The 12,301-nt window shown below is 45.8% G+C and overlaps 1 protein-coding gene and 1 long non-coding RNA gene across 5 annotated transcripts in view; one reads left to right on the plus strand and one right to left on the minus strand.

Moving 5' to 3' along the window:
- Window positions 1-12,301, minus strand: part of LOC135387892 (uncharacterized) — a 66,838-nt gene that overhangs the window by 21,333 nt on the left and 33,204 nt on the right. The window contains exons 4-6 of one of the 4 annotated variants that reach the window (XR_010421264.1): window positions 10,590-10,742; window positions 10,446-10,518; window positions 9,113-10,368 (exon numbers count right to left, since the gene is read on the minus strand). The exons of 2 other annotated variants lie outside the window; for them this stretch is intronic. The gene's annotated coding sequence lies outside the window, so the exon portion shown is untranslated. Of the gene's footprint in view, window positions 1-9,112; window positions 10,519-10,589; window positions 10,743-12,301 lie in introns of those variants that run through there. One more of the 4 variants, XR_010421263.1, reaches the window with a different exon arrangement.
- On the plus strand, window positions 1,377-2,024 carry LOC135387890 (uncharacterized). Its single transcript, XR_010421261.1, has 2 exons — window positions 1,377-1,500; window positions 1,844-2,024. It is a non-coding gene; the product is annotated as an uncharacterized LOC135387890 (long non-coding RNA).

The raw sequence follows: 12,301 nt of genomic DNA on the forward strand, positions 1-12,301 counted from the left end.
TTTATTGCACGAAGTGTACCGAGATTCTCTGTTCAATGAAAAGGCGGTCTCTCAGAAGCAGTGCACCATCCAGAGTATAAAGCAAACGATGTACACCATTTCGAGACTCAAGAAGAGCTCGGTCCCCTACGACGACAAGCGCTATCTCGTGGATGCCGTACACTCCTTCCCTTATGGGAGCTGCGAATACGGTAAGCTTTCCTAGTGTTTTGACGCGTATCGCATTACGATAGTACTCCCTCTTTGTGCAGCACCGGAAAACCCGGAAGAGAGCCCGAGACCGTCGACGTCAGGCATCGAGTAACCGTGGAACAAAGAGCTGCATGCGCATGTAATCGAGAATAAAAGTTCTAGTCGAGACATGCTTCTCTCTCTCTCTCTCTCTCTCTCGCAGACAGGAGAAGCACGGGTCGTTGTGGCAGTGTGGTAGCGGAATGGGTGTACGAAAAGAATGACCATTCCGTCATCGCGCTGGTACCGCGACCCGCGCAATGACGACGCTGCGATGAAGATTCCCCTTTTCTGGCGCGTCTGATCTCACGAACGCAGCATTACGAGATGATCAGACAAGGGAGGGAGGGTGCTGGCATCTATTGACCAAATCTTTTGTTTCTATTCAATAAACATGTTTCAGTGAAAGAACACACAGAGTCTCGTCAAAGTTATTCGGACTGTTTAATGCGTTGCATGTCAATAACCAAGCGGTATTTCAATAAATCAATGACAAGGTTGGCGATGTAGACTGCTTGCAAATGTCGCTGCTTCCGCAGGGCGTGCTTAATATGAGCGATGGCACGAGCGAGAAGGTCCACGATGTCTGCGGCGATGTAGTTGAATTATGCGTTGGCCAAGCTCACAAATTCGTTCATCAGTCCCAGGGGTCCGTCAGGAACCGTTATGCAGACGTTCTTGTAACGGGCGTAGATCCGACGCACCATCTCCTGCAGTGACCCCGGCGAGATCTCTCCTATATTGCCAAAGCCTACCATGTCTATCACGTAGCGAAAAGCAGTGATGACGAGCTCGTTGCGGGGACTTTCGCCGTTGAAACATTCCTTCTCCACTTCTTCCCAAGAAGCGTGGGTGCGGGAACAATTTTGTAAAGAGTGGTAGCTCAACATCTTCACGTAGTGATGACGCGAGCGCGGTGCGCGCTGCCTTTATAGAGATAAACGCGCGCGCGCAAAGAACGGAGAATGCAAGCGAAACTGAAAAGCCACCCGTCGCCGCTAGGAGCGCGCGCGCGCGCAGCAGAGAGCCGAAACCGAAAACACCCGGGGCCGGCGCAGGGGGCGCTAAGAGCGCGCGCGCGCGCTTGCGCGGACGGGTGGAGCAGAGGGCGCGCGCGCGTCGCCTCACTCAGTTTCTCTCGGACCGTTGCGGAAGACGGATGTGCGCTCCGCGCTCTCGCTCATTTTCTGGCTGGCTCTCGTAGAGAGCAGACGTGTGTGTTCTCCGCTCTGGCTCAGTTTCTGCCTGGAAGTTGCCGCGGGGGAAAAGGTGAGTGATTTGACGCGCTCCTTTTCTCGTATGTTTGCCGTGTTTAGCGGTGACCGCGCTCGTGCTAAGCCTTTTCTCGCATGTTTAGACTTGTTTTGCGGTGTCCAAGCCTGTTGACGCATGTTTAGCGATGTGTGGTTCCCGCCTTGTGTTAGCTGCGTAGTGTTGAGGTTAGGCCTAAGCGATCGCCCCCCCGTAAGCCTTTTTCCCCGATGTGTACTGTTTTCTCCGTGCTGTTTTAGCAGTAGCGGTTAGACCTTTTCTCTCGCATGCCTAGACTTGTTCAGCAGTGCTGCCATTTTTACCTGTCGCTAGTATCTTGTTGTCTGTCTTTCTCGTCTAGAGCTATGATAGTGGCGCCATCTGGTGTGATGCCTTGCAACTAAGTGGCCACCTGTCGTCGATCTCTGCAACTACCAGTCGTCAACAAGCAACATGGCGGGCGCTGGCCACTCGGGTGTTGCGGAGCGGGTTCTTCGCCGCGGCATCGTTGATTTTCGAATAAATTGTTTCTCTCCACTCTATTTCCATCTTTTTATTTTATTTTCTACCTATTTTTTTATTTTTATGGACACAGATTGTCCGCAACGCACAGGGTGGTCTGGACACGTCCTAGATGCTCCCCAATTAGTGTGATGACCCCCTGGAGGGTCCTGATTAATGTGGGGGGTCCCAATTAGCTCTAATTGCTAATTAAACGTGTCCAGAAGCCTTGTAGCGTTGCGGACAGTCTGTGTCCAGTAACTACTACTACTCGCAACATGGTTTCATGCCTAAACGATCAGTCGAGACCAACTTGGTTTCTTTTCTTGATTATGCAGCCCCGTATTTACATAGACAGGGTCAAGTCGATAGCGTCTATTTTGACTGTACCAAAGCATTTGATTTAGTGAATCATTCTCTCCTTACTCGTAAACTACACCGGTACGGTCTTTCTGTGCTGTATTGTCAGTGGTTCAGTAGCTACTTAGAAGGCAGACTGAATACAGTAAAGGTTGGTGGAGCATTTTCGAATAATTATCCTGCCTGTTCAGGAGTGCCTCAAGGATCTACATTGGGACCGCTACTTTTTAATATTTTTATAAACGACATCGATGATGTCGTGGAAACCGCTGCAATACTTAAGTTCGCCGACGACTTGAAACTGTTTATTGCTGTTTCTGATATTACTGATTGTGTGTCTCTTCAACGTGATGTTAACGCCATTTCACGCTGGTGTTCGGATAACGGGCTTGTACTAAATGCTAGCAAAACAAAAATGATGACACTAACCAACAAGGTGAACCCTATTGTTTTTACCTACACTTTGTTAGGGGACGAATTGTGCAGAGTGCTTGTTGTTAAAGACCTTGGTGTCTGGATTGATTGCCGTCTGTCCTTTAATGAACACGTTGGAAATATTGTTAAAAAAGCCTATCGTATTCTTGGCCATGATCTGTAGAACAACTTCAGATTTAAGTGACCCTGTTTGTCTACAAGTGCTTTTTAGTAGTCTTTTACTGCCTGTCATTGAATTCGGATCTGTTGCTTGGAATTGTATTGGTCGTTCTAATGTGTCTCGTCTAGACTCGGTCTTGAGGAGGTATTTGATTATAGCCTACCGGAGGTTCCCCTCTTATGTCACAACGTTTCCCTCTGGGTCTTTTTTGAGCGATCTCCGATCGAGCCGTGATATTATTTTTTTATATAAATGTATTCACAACCTTTTGGATGCTCGATCTATACTTGATCTTGTGTGTTTTCATGTACCCGCGCGCACTGTCCGACACATGCACTTGTTTTATGTAGACAACATACGTGCGAGCCAGTCGCCCACCCGCCGCATTCAGTTATACTTCAACTCGATGACTTCTGAAATTGACTTATTTTATCCTTCTTTTAAACATTTCAGACGGGAGGTTCTCAGTAACCTCAACTTGTAATTAGGGTGCACTGCAGTTCTAGGCTTTTGCTGTTTGCAGACACCACAATAAAGTATGTATGTATGTATGTTGTATGACTAATATACACACGTATTACGCAATGCTCAGCGTTCACTGCCTTGCACAAGTCCCACAAGGAGGCACTACATCCTCTCCCGACTAGAGGTGTGCGCCGTGGGCATTTTTTTCGGCGGCGGCGTAGAGCACGTTGAAGGCCCGGCGGCGGCGGCGTCACGCCGATGCTGTCATATCGGCGTGCACCCCGTGGGCTGTCAATATGTTCACTTCTCCAAAGGGGGCGCACGAACACCTCAGAGCGGGGGTATTTTCTCCATCATAGACACCGCGACGGTGGCAGTATTTACAGTACCTTGCACCAAACAAGTGCGTCAGCACTGGATAGTATTATGAAAGAAAACCGAACACACAAAGGAACATTAGGAGAAGTAAAGCACTTCAAGAAGGTCGTCGCCCAAGAACTTCGACTGGGCGTGTTAAGTGCGCGTTAAGTGCTGGAGAAAACAACATAGCTAGATAATCAGAACGACGAGCCATCCCTTTAATGGCAAATACACGTAACAGTTATTGCGAGTGCTGAACGTTCACAGGACGGCGACGCGTGAAAGCTCTGTCCACTGATCCAGTGGCTCAAACGGAAGAATGCGAACGTTAGCAAACAATATGACATAAGCGCACCCACCACGTCATTGAACAGTATTTTTGCGGAGGCTGTAGTTATCATGGATAAGTGCTGTAAAATCATTTAATTTCGCAGCCCTAAATTTTCGCCAATCGAGTAGGGATATATTCTCAACAACTAAATTTCGCGCGCTCCTCGAGTTCCTCAAATTTTCTCGATTCGCAAAATTCGCGAAAATTAAGGTCTCGCGAAATTAAAAGGGCAATCCACGTGAGACGACCAAGTGCTTCGGAGCGATCGAGCTGATTGGTGTAGGTGCTAATCTGTTTGCCAGATAGATCGCTTTCCAACCCAGATAAGGCGAAGCTCGCGTCATTTCTGCCCTCGGAAATTGCGTACTTCTTGTTTCGGCTCATTTGCATGGCGACATTCAGCGTCGGACATTTCAACATACGTGCGCGTTTAAGAATTTCTTAAACATGGAATGGCTTTCAACAATGAATATCTTCCGTTCTGCTATCCCGTTTTTACGTGAAATCCCTTAATTAAAGAAATAATGAATTTGAGGTAATTAATGAACTCAAAAGCGGCATCTATTTCGTTCCGCTATTTGTCAAACAAAAATTTTGTGACGAATAAAAAAAAAACACCCTGTATATGGATAATGACCAGTGCTATGGTGTTGGTGGATGACCGGCAAACAACCTGCAAGAATTGAATGACAAGTTTTTCCTGGAGTTGTGCCTCCAGGGTCGACTGTGAAACGAAACTCTAAAGCATAAACAGCATATCAGGAGATGAAATTGTTACTGCTAAAAACATCACAAATGAAGCCTGGAACCTAAGATGAAAGAAAAACAAACAAAATATTAGGTATGGGAGATATTCGTTTATAGAAAGTGGATCAAAATGGGCACATTACACAGCCGCGCCGATTTTTCAACATCGGCGGCGGCGGCGGCGCGCTGACAGTTTTGGTACGGCGGCGACGGCGAGGCCCCGACCTTCGGCGGCGGCGCACGCTTCTACTCCCGACATCACCAGCTCTCCACAACTCCCCATAGAGCCCATAGTATAGCTAAATTCACACAACACTGGGCACATGACCAATGAGAGTGCAGCGATTGCTTCCTCAATCCTCCAATCAGAAGTCTTTCCGTCCGGCTCGCAGCCCGACCGGTTCTGGCTGTTGCTGACTTCTGCTTTCCATACTGGCCTGTACCGGCTACCCCTCACCTCTAAGTCTACTAGCTTTCGTGCACGTCGTAAAGTTATTCCGTGATTCCCAAACAGCTGTGAAAAGTGTCCTAATGAACAAATTTATTTATACTGACACAATCGGCAGGTTGACACATATACATGCACTGAGCGTACTGAGTCCATTGCGTAGCGCTTCCTAGCACACTGGAACAAAGTTCAAACTTGCAAAATACGCATATCGACACAGCTTATTCCCAGCAACGAACAACTGTCACATACTTGCGCACAATCGCTTGATCATCATGTCCTTGCCTGCTACACGTCAAACATAAAATGTTGCTTCATGAATCGTATTTTCTTGTCACCGCTATGCAGATCTGACGGCGCGCGAACATGTTCATCGAGCCAGAATTCACGACAACACTTCAGTTTGAAATCCGCGATTGGCTCTTCGAAGACCGATGCTTGTGGCGAGAAACAGTACAACACGATCAAAGGCACTATAATACACGGATAAAACGGCGATCGGCGAACGCACTTGCCTCCCAACGAAAGACACCGCCAACGCGGCGCCCACCGTTCAGATTTCAAATGAAACTATGGTAGCTAGAAAGGGTGGTAGTGGTACCAGCCCCCCACAGCTCTCGCAAAATCTGTATCAAAATGCGTGTTACTGCGCACGGAGCAATCCGTGCCTCTCTATTGGTCGGACGCCACAAGCGTGTCCGGATTGGTTGCCAGAATTTGAAAACGGCACTTCGCGCTTCCTCGCCTGCGTGCTGCGTTCTCCTTCGGCGGTTTCATTTGAAATCTGAACGGTGGGCGCCGCGTCGGCGGTGTCTTTCGTTAGGAGGCAAGTGCGTTCGCCGATCGCCGTTTTATCCGTGTACTATGGTGCCTTTGATCGTGTTGTACTGTTTCTCGCCACAAGCATCGGTCTACGAAGAGCCAATCGGATTTCAAACTGAAGTGTTGTCGTGAATTCTGGCTCGATGAACATGTTCGAGCGCCGTCAGATCTGCATAGCGGTGACAAGAAAATACGATTCATGAAGCAGCATTTTATGTTTGACGTGTAGCAGGCAAGGACATGATGATCAAGCGATTGTGCGCAAGTATGTGACAGTTGTTCGTTGCTGGGAATAAGCTGTGTCGATATGCGTATTTTGCAAGTTTGAACTTTGTTCCAGTGTGCTAGGAAGCGCTACGCAATGGACTCAGTACGCTCAGTGCATGTATATGTGTCAACCTGCCGATTGTGTCAGTATAAATAAATTTGTTCATTACGACACTTTTCACAGTTGTTTGGGAATCACGGAATAACTTTACGACGTGCATGAAAGCTAGTAGACTTACAGGTGAGGGGTAGCCGGTACAGGCCAGTATGGAAAGCAGAAGTCAGCAACAGCCAGAACCAGTCGGGCTGCGAGCCGGACGGAACGACTTCTGATTGGAGGATTGAGGAAGCAATCGCTGCACTCTCATTGGTCGTGTGCCCAGTGTTGTGTGAATTTAGCTATACTATGGGCTCTATGGGGAGTTGTGGAGAGCTGGCGGCGGCTGTGCCGGTTGGAACCGGCGTCCACGGAGTCGCCGCCGTCCGTTTCGGACGGCTCGTGTTGTGTAGCGGTTGTGTTGGACTATGAGTTCTGATTTTTCCTGTTTAAAAACGCAAGCTGTATCATGTGAGTGTCCTCGAACAGTCACAGCTGCCGGGGAAGATGCCTGCGCAACATTTGTGCTCTGCTTCTTGGTGTACAAACCGTTCGAGCGTCCGAACGCCTCGTACGGTACCCGATACCTGGTCAACGACTGCTGAGAGGTAAGTCATTTGTCGTTGCTTGTTGCCTTACAACACCGCATTCACTTCGTGTATTGTGATTAAGTTGCTTAACAGTTACCGAAATACGCGGTGACTGAGACAGACAGCGTAGCTTTGCAGATACGACGGTAGACTATATTTATTTTCGTGAAACAATATCATCTATATGTTATGATTATATACCCGTTCACGTCGTACTGTATAAAGGTATGACGCTACTGTAAGTCTGATTCTTGGTGATTTCGCTCGACAAGTTTCGTCCGACGCGTTGACTTAGTAGCTGGTCTGTACGTAGCGCCAAAGCCAAGATTGTCAGGCTAATCGGTCTGAATACATCACTGTGAAGTAGGGCAATAAAAGGTATTTTTTGTACTAAGGTCGCTCATCACACCCCATGGCTGCGAGCTTCTCACAACCCTACCACCGTTCTTATTTTTTGCGTTCAATAGCACCTTTATTCGTTCTATTTACATTGCAACTTTCACATGCATAACCCTATATCTGATACCAATTTTTTTCATCTTGCAGCCACTGAGCTCCAGTTCCCAGTAGCAGTCCTTGCCAGAGGCAGTCCGACATTATCAGGCTTCTTCAAGCAAATTCTGGAGCAATATTAATGTCATCCTCTGTACGTCTTGCTTGCATAACCGTATGTCTCACAATAAAATACTTCATGTGACAAAAACAACCAAGGCTCCGTCGTATTCCTGTAACTCCCACTGCATTCCGACAAACGAGAAGCAAAAAAAAACAGTGCATGGAAGAAAAAAAGGAACAACAAAAGAAGACGGGAAGCAGAGCAGAGAGGAGGAAAGTAGTGAGAGAGAAACGGATGTCACGTCATTTACGTCATTCGCGACATAATCAAAAAAGAAAAAAAAAATAGGGTGGCTAGTCCTCAGTCATTGGTCGAGCTCCGGAGGTCACGTGAGTTTTCAGCTACAATAGATTTCTACTACAGCTTCGCGCCCCTGGTACCACGTACCACCCTTTCTAGCTACCATAATGAAACCGCCGAAGGAGAACTTAGCACGCAGGCGAGGAAGCGCGAAGTGCCGTTTTCAAATTTTGGCAACCAATCCGGACACGCTTGTGGCGTCCGACCAATAGAGAGGCACGGATTGCTCCGTGCGCAGTAACACGCATTTTGATACAGATTTTGCGAGAGCCGTGGGGGGCTGACATCACCTCGCACACTCGTATTTTCTTTTCACTGCCTGTCAGTGCAAACAGAAAGTGAGTGTAGTCACGTTAAACCCTAGGTTGCAAGGCACACAGTTTGTAGTCACGTTGGACAGCAGCAAAAACTAACTACTTTGATCATTTTTGCGGAGTACAGAAGCATTATCCCAGGTAGCACAAAAGGTTGCAGCAACGTTGTCTAAATGTCAGCTTGGAACATTGCTCAGATGTTGCTAATGTCCGCGACTTCAACGTTATCTGCAACGTTCATTTGCAACATTAGCGCAACATCCATTGTAAACATCACATCAACGTATGCATCTGTGATGTCCTCTCAACGTAAATTTTGTAACGTTTCAGTAATGTGTGTGTGCAACGTTACAACAATGCAATGCAACAGTGCAATTTATAAGATTTCCTCGATATGGTATTTGTCCAAGATCGTCGATGGGGAATGGGCAATTTGGATTACTTTCAATGAGAATTGTGGACGCGATATCCACTTTAACCGAATGAGATTTCTGGGCTATTTTGAATTGGACTATTTCCAGCAGTCAAAGCTTCAACAGTGATATACTGTACAGTATATCACTATTAAAGCTGTCTTACTGCTGAAAATAATCCAATTCAAAATAGCACAGATCTCTCTTTCGGTTAAAGAGGATATCGCATTCACAATTCTTATTGAAAGTAATCAAAACTTGCCATTCCCAATCAACGATCTTGGACAAATACCTATTGAAAGAAACGAGAATTTAGTGGGTTTCGATAATAAATCACTGAAATGTCAATGGGAACGAAATGGAGCAGAAAGCATGTTTTAGCTGTAAAAAGAAATTACACTTGATGCCGTTTCTGTGTGAACATTTATTATTCCTGCACATATAACAATACAGTAGACGTGAAAATACTACAAGTGGTAGACATAAAGGTGAAAGCAGACTTGTACGTATTTGGAGTATTGTATTTAAAATACCGTATTTTAAATACAATTTGCGGTATTTTGGTACTCTACTCACTACTTTTTGTTTTGTGTATTTGTACTCTATTTAAAATACATTTTATGGTATTTTATACTCAATACTCTAATTACATATTTTGGGTCTCCCTCTCAAACTTGCTGTGTCTCGTCTTTACATTATCTTGCTTGTTCAGTGGGAATTTCCTGAGTCCCTCGGACTTGACCTGGACATTGGCCCTTCTTGGAAGTCTGCATATAGAGATCCTGCCCCGTGTGTCTTAATCCTCTGCCAGTGAGTGATCCTCTGCCCTGACGCGGTGACGCCGAATTCTGACCTCGCCGAGCGGGGACCTGCTAGAATTTTGCTTTGTTCTGGGTCACATATACTTATTGGAGTTATGTGGTATCTCTTTGTCATCTTTTTGGGACTTGTGTGTAGATGACTCCTGCCACACAGCGGCGGCTTGCGCTAGTGCGCAGGGTTTTGGTGATTTATGTCACATAGCGACGATTTGCCGCATTGACCAGTGACCGGTGACTTTTTGCGTTCAAGGATAAATAGTATCTTAACTGTATTTCAAATACTTTTTGAAGTATTTTGTACTCTATCTTAATTACTTTAATTTTCATGTATTTATACTCTATCTTAATTACATTCTAACGTTAGTATTTATTATCTTATCTTATAAATACATTTTTGAGTATCTTGTACATGTCTGGGTGAAAGCTATTTCAGATGATTTTATAGGTTTCAAATTTTATATGTGGGAATATTCACCAAGCAGTTGAAAATCGCTAGCAAGACATTGAACAACAAGAGTAGAAGCCTGGTTCACCACTTACATGTTCTGAAAGCGTACTGTCCATCACCAACACACACAACGTCGATCAACAGATTCATTGGGATTTGTGTCCCCAGTGTCTGAACAGTCTTGACGAAAAACAAAAGAACTTGAAGACTTGAAGCACTGAGTTCTGTCGTGCTCTTGTGCTTCGTAGGTTATTCGTGATATCCCATCCAGCTCCCGTTCCTTGCGTGAAAATTAACGCCATCAAACTTAAGCGAGATTCCCTTTTGACCTTTTGACAAACTGCTGACAAATGCCGAGTCACCTATGCCAGCCGCGTCGCACGAGCATAACCTTCAAGAAATAGAATTTCAAAAGGTGTTAGCACTGCACCATGTCAGTGTGAGTTGGTGTCAAAACACATTACATACCGTTTGTCACAGTGCGGGCGGTAGCACTCTGATAGAACATCTCGCGCTCTACTCCCATCAGCGGTCGTATTGCCTACGAGCAGCGGTAAAAACATGAGAAACGACGTAGAAACAAGGAGAATACCTGAGACATCAACTACATACCTTAGAAACGGATAACATCTTCACAATAAAGCCCGAATGACGCAAACTGCTTGTCAGACAAAGCGCATTACCGAACACTTCGACATTTCGTAGCAGACTGACCGTTGACGACTGTCGAACGCTCCACTTACGTGCACAGGAATGTTGTACGAACTGCAGAAACAATAGCTTAAAGTAAGAGGCGTAATACGAAGTTGGCACGGTACATGTACCTTTGTAGATATGTTCACAAACATTTAAAATAACACGAACTATTTTCAACGCGGACGAGCCACTATGTGGTGCGGCACACGTACGTGTTGTGTTACAACGCGCCTTGTTCGGAGTTCGGACTTGGCGGGCGTCTGCGGCCAGGCTTTGACGACATCGGCCAGCGGCCGCCTGCTCAACTCAGAATAAATTTTAATATCATATTTACATTCAGTTTTCACTTGCAATACTTGCGATACTATGCGTATTATAGAATTTCATTAGAATTGAACGAGTTCCTCAAAGTAGTTAATTTGCCACACGAACATACGGCATTCTTCTTAATCATATTATTATTTAATTTGAGAATATGATGTGCCATTGGTCGCCATTACACTCGTTGCTTCAGCATCTTGCGTCTCACTTACTGTATTGGTGGCTCTGCAACATGTTGGATCCCATTAAATCAATTGGAAATACCATTCTCTTTGAAACAGATAGGCCAATTCCTCCATTTTAAAATGTTGCAGTGTGAGCTCTGGGAAACATAACAGTAATGTTCTGAGGGAATATTTAAACAACGTTTCTGCCGCAACGTAGCGGTGTTGTTTCGTTATGTTGAAAACGTAACGTTTCTAAAGCAACGTACCAGCAATGACACTTTTTTGTTGAACATGTAACGTTTCCAGGAGAGCGTTGCAATAACGTCATTTTTTTGTTGGAAACGTTGCTCTCACATCGGACACATTCAGGCAACGTTGCTGCAACTTTTTGTGCTACCTGGCTGTTACAGCTCCTGTGAAAATGGTTGCATAAATTTGTGCTACAAGGGTAGATGTGGTCAGCATGTGACAGGATTTTAGACATCGAACAATAGACGTACACTGCGAAATATTCCGGCTATGTACCGTAGACCACCCCCCGTCTGAATTTATTGGTATCCATGAACTCTGACGTTAGCCCATTTTTAGACGTACACTAGCGCACCATATGTTCCATGGGTTAGTATACCGTTCATGATGTCACCGTGAAGTTACCGCACCTACCAGAACCAGTTGCGCTGTACATGGCTCAATCTCTTCAGGTGATTGAGTGCGACCGGTGTAGACAGGGTAGTTTGGAAGGCGCGATATCAACTGTTCCACCATAGGGTGCTTGCATATGACGCCAAAACGAAGGTTTTTCGCCGCCACGGTGGTGGTCACTTTTTCGATGCAGCGCCTCTCATTATCTAACATTTGATCGAAAACTAAGCCTTGAACGGCGAAATCTGGTCAAGTCCGTACACTTCTTTTATCCCGAAGACGCTTCGTCATTGTCGTTCTGACATTTTCTTTTACGAAAGCTGTGGTTGTCGCATGGAAAAATAACCCAGTGGCTCTGTTTGTCATCTTTCAATGCCGCTATCTAGCAGGAAGAGTGACCATCAGTGGGGGGGAGTTTACGAGCGTGCCAAGTCACTGCCACGTCACAATGTGACGTAGAATGTCCTGGGCGTTGAATTAACTCTGGAAGACGTGTTT

Source organism: Ornithodoros turicata, chromosome 3 (assembly GCF_037126465.1).
Source record: "Ornithodoros turicata isolate Travis chromosome 3, ASM3712646v1, whole genome shotgun sequence".
In the NCBI taxonomy this organism is placed as follows: domain Eukaryota; kingdom Metazoa; phylum Arthropoda; class Arachnida; order Ixodida; family Argasidae; genus Ornithodoros; species Ornithodoros turicata.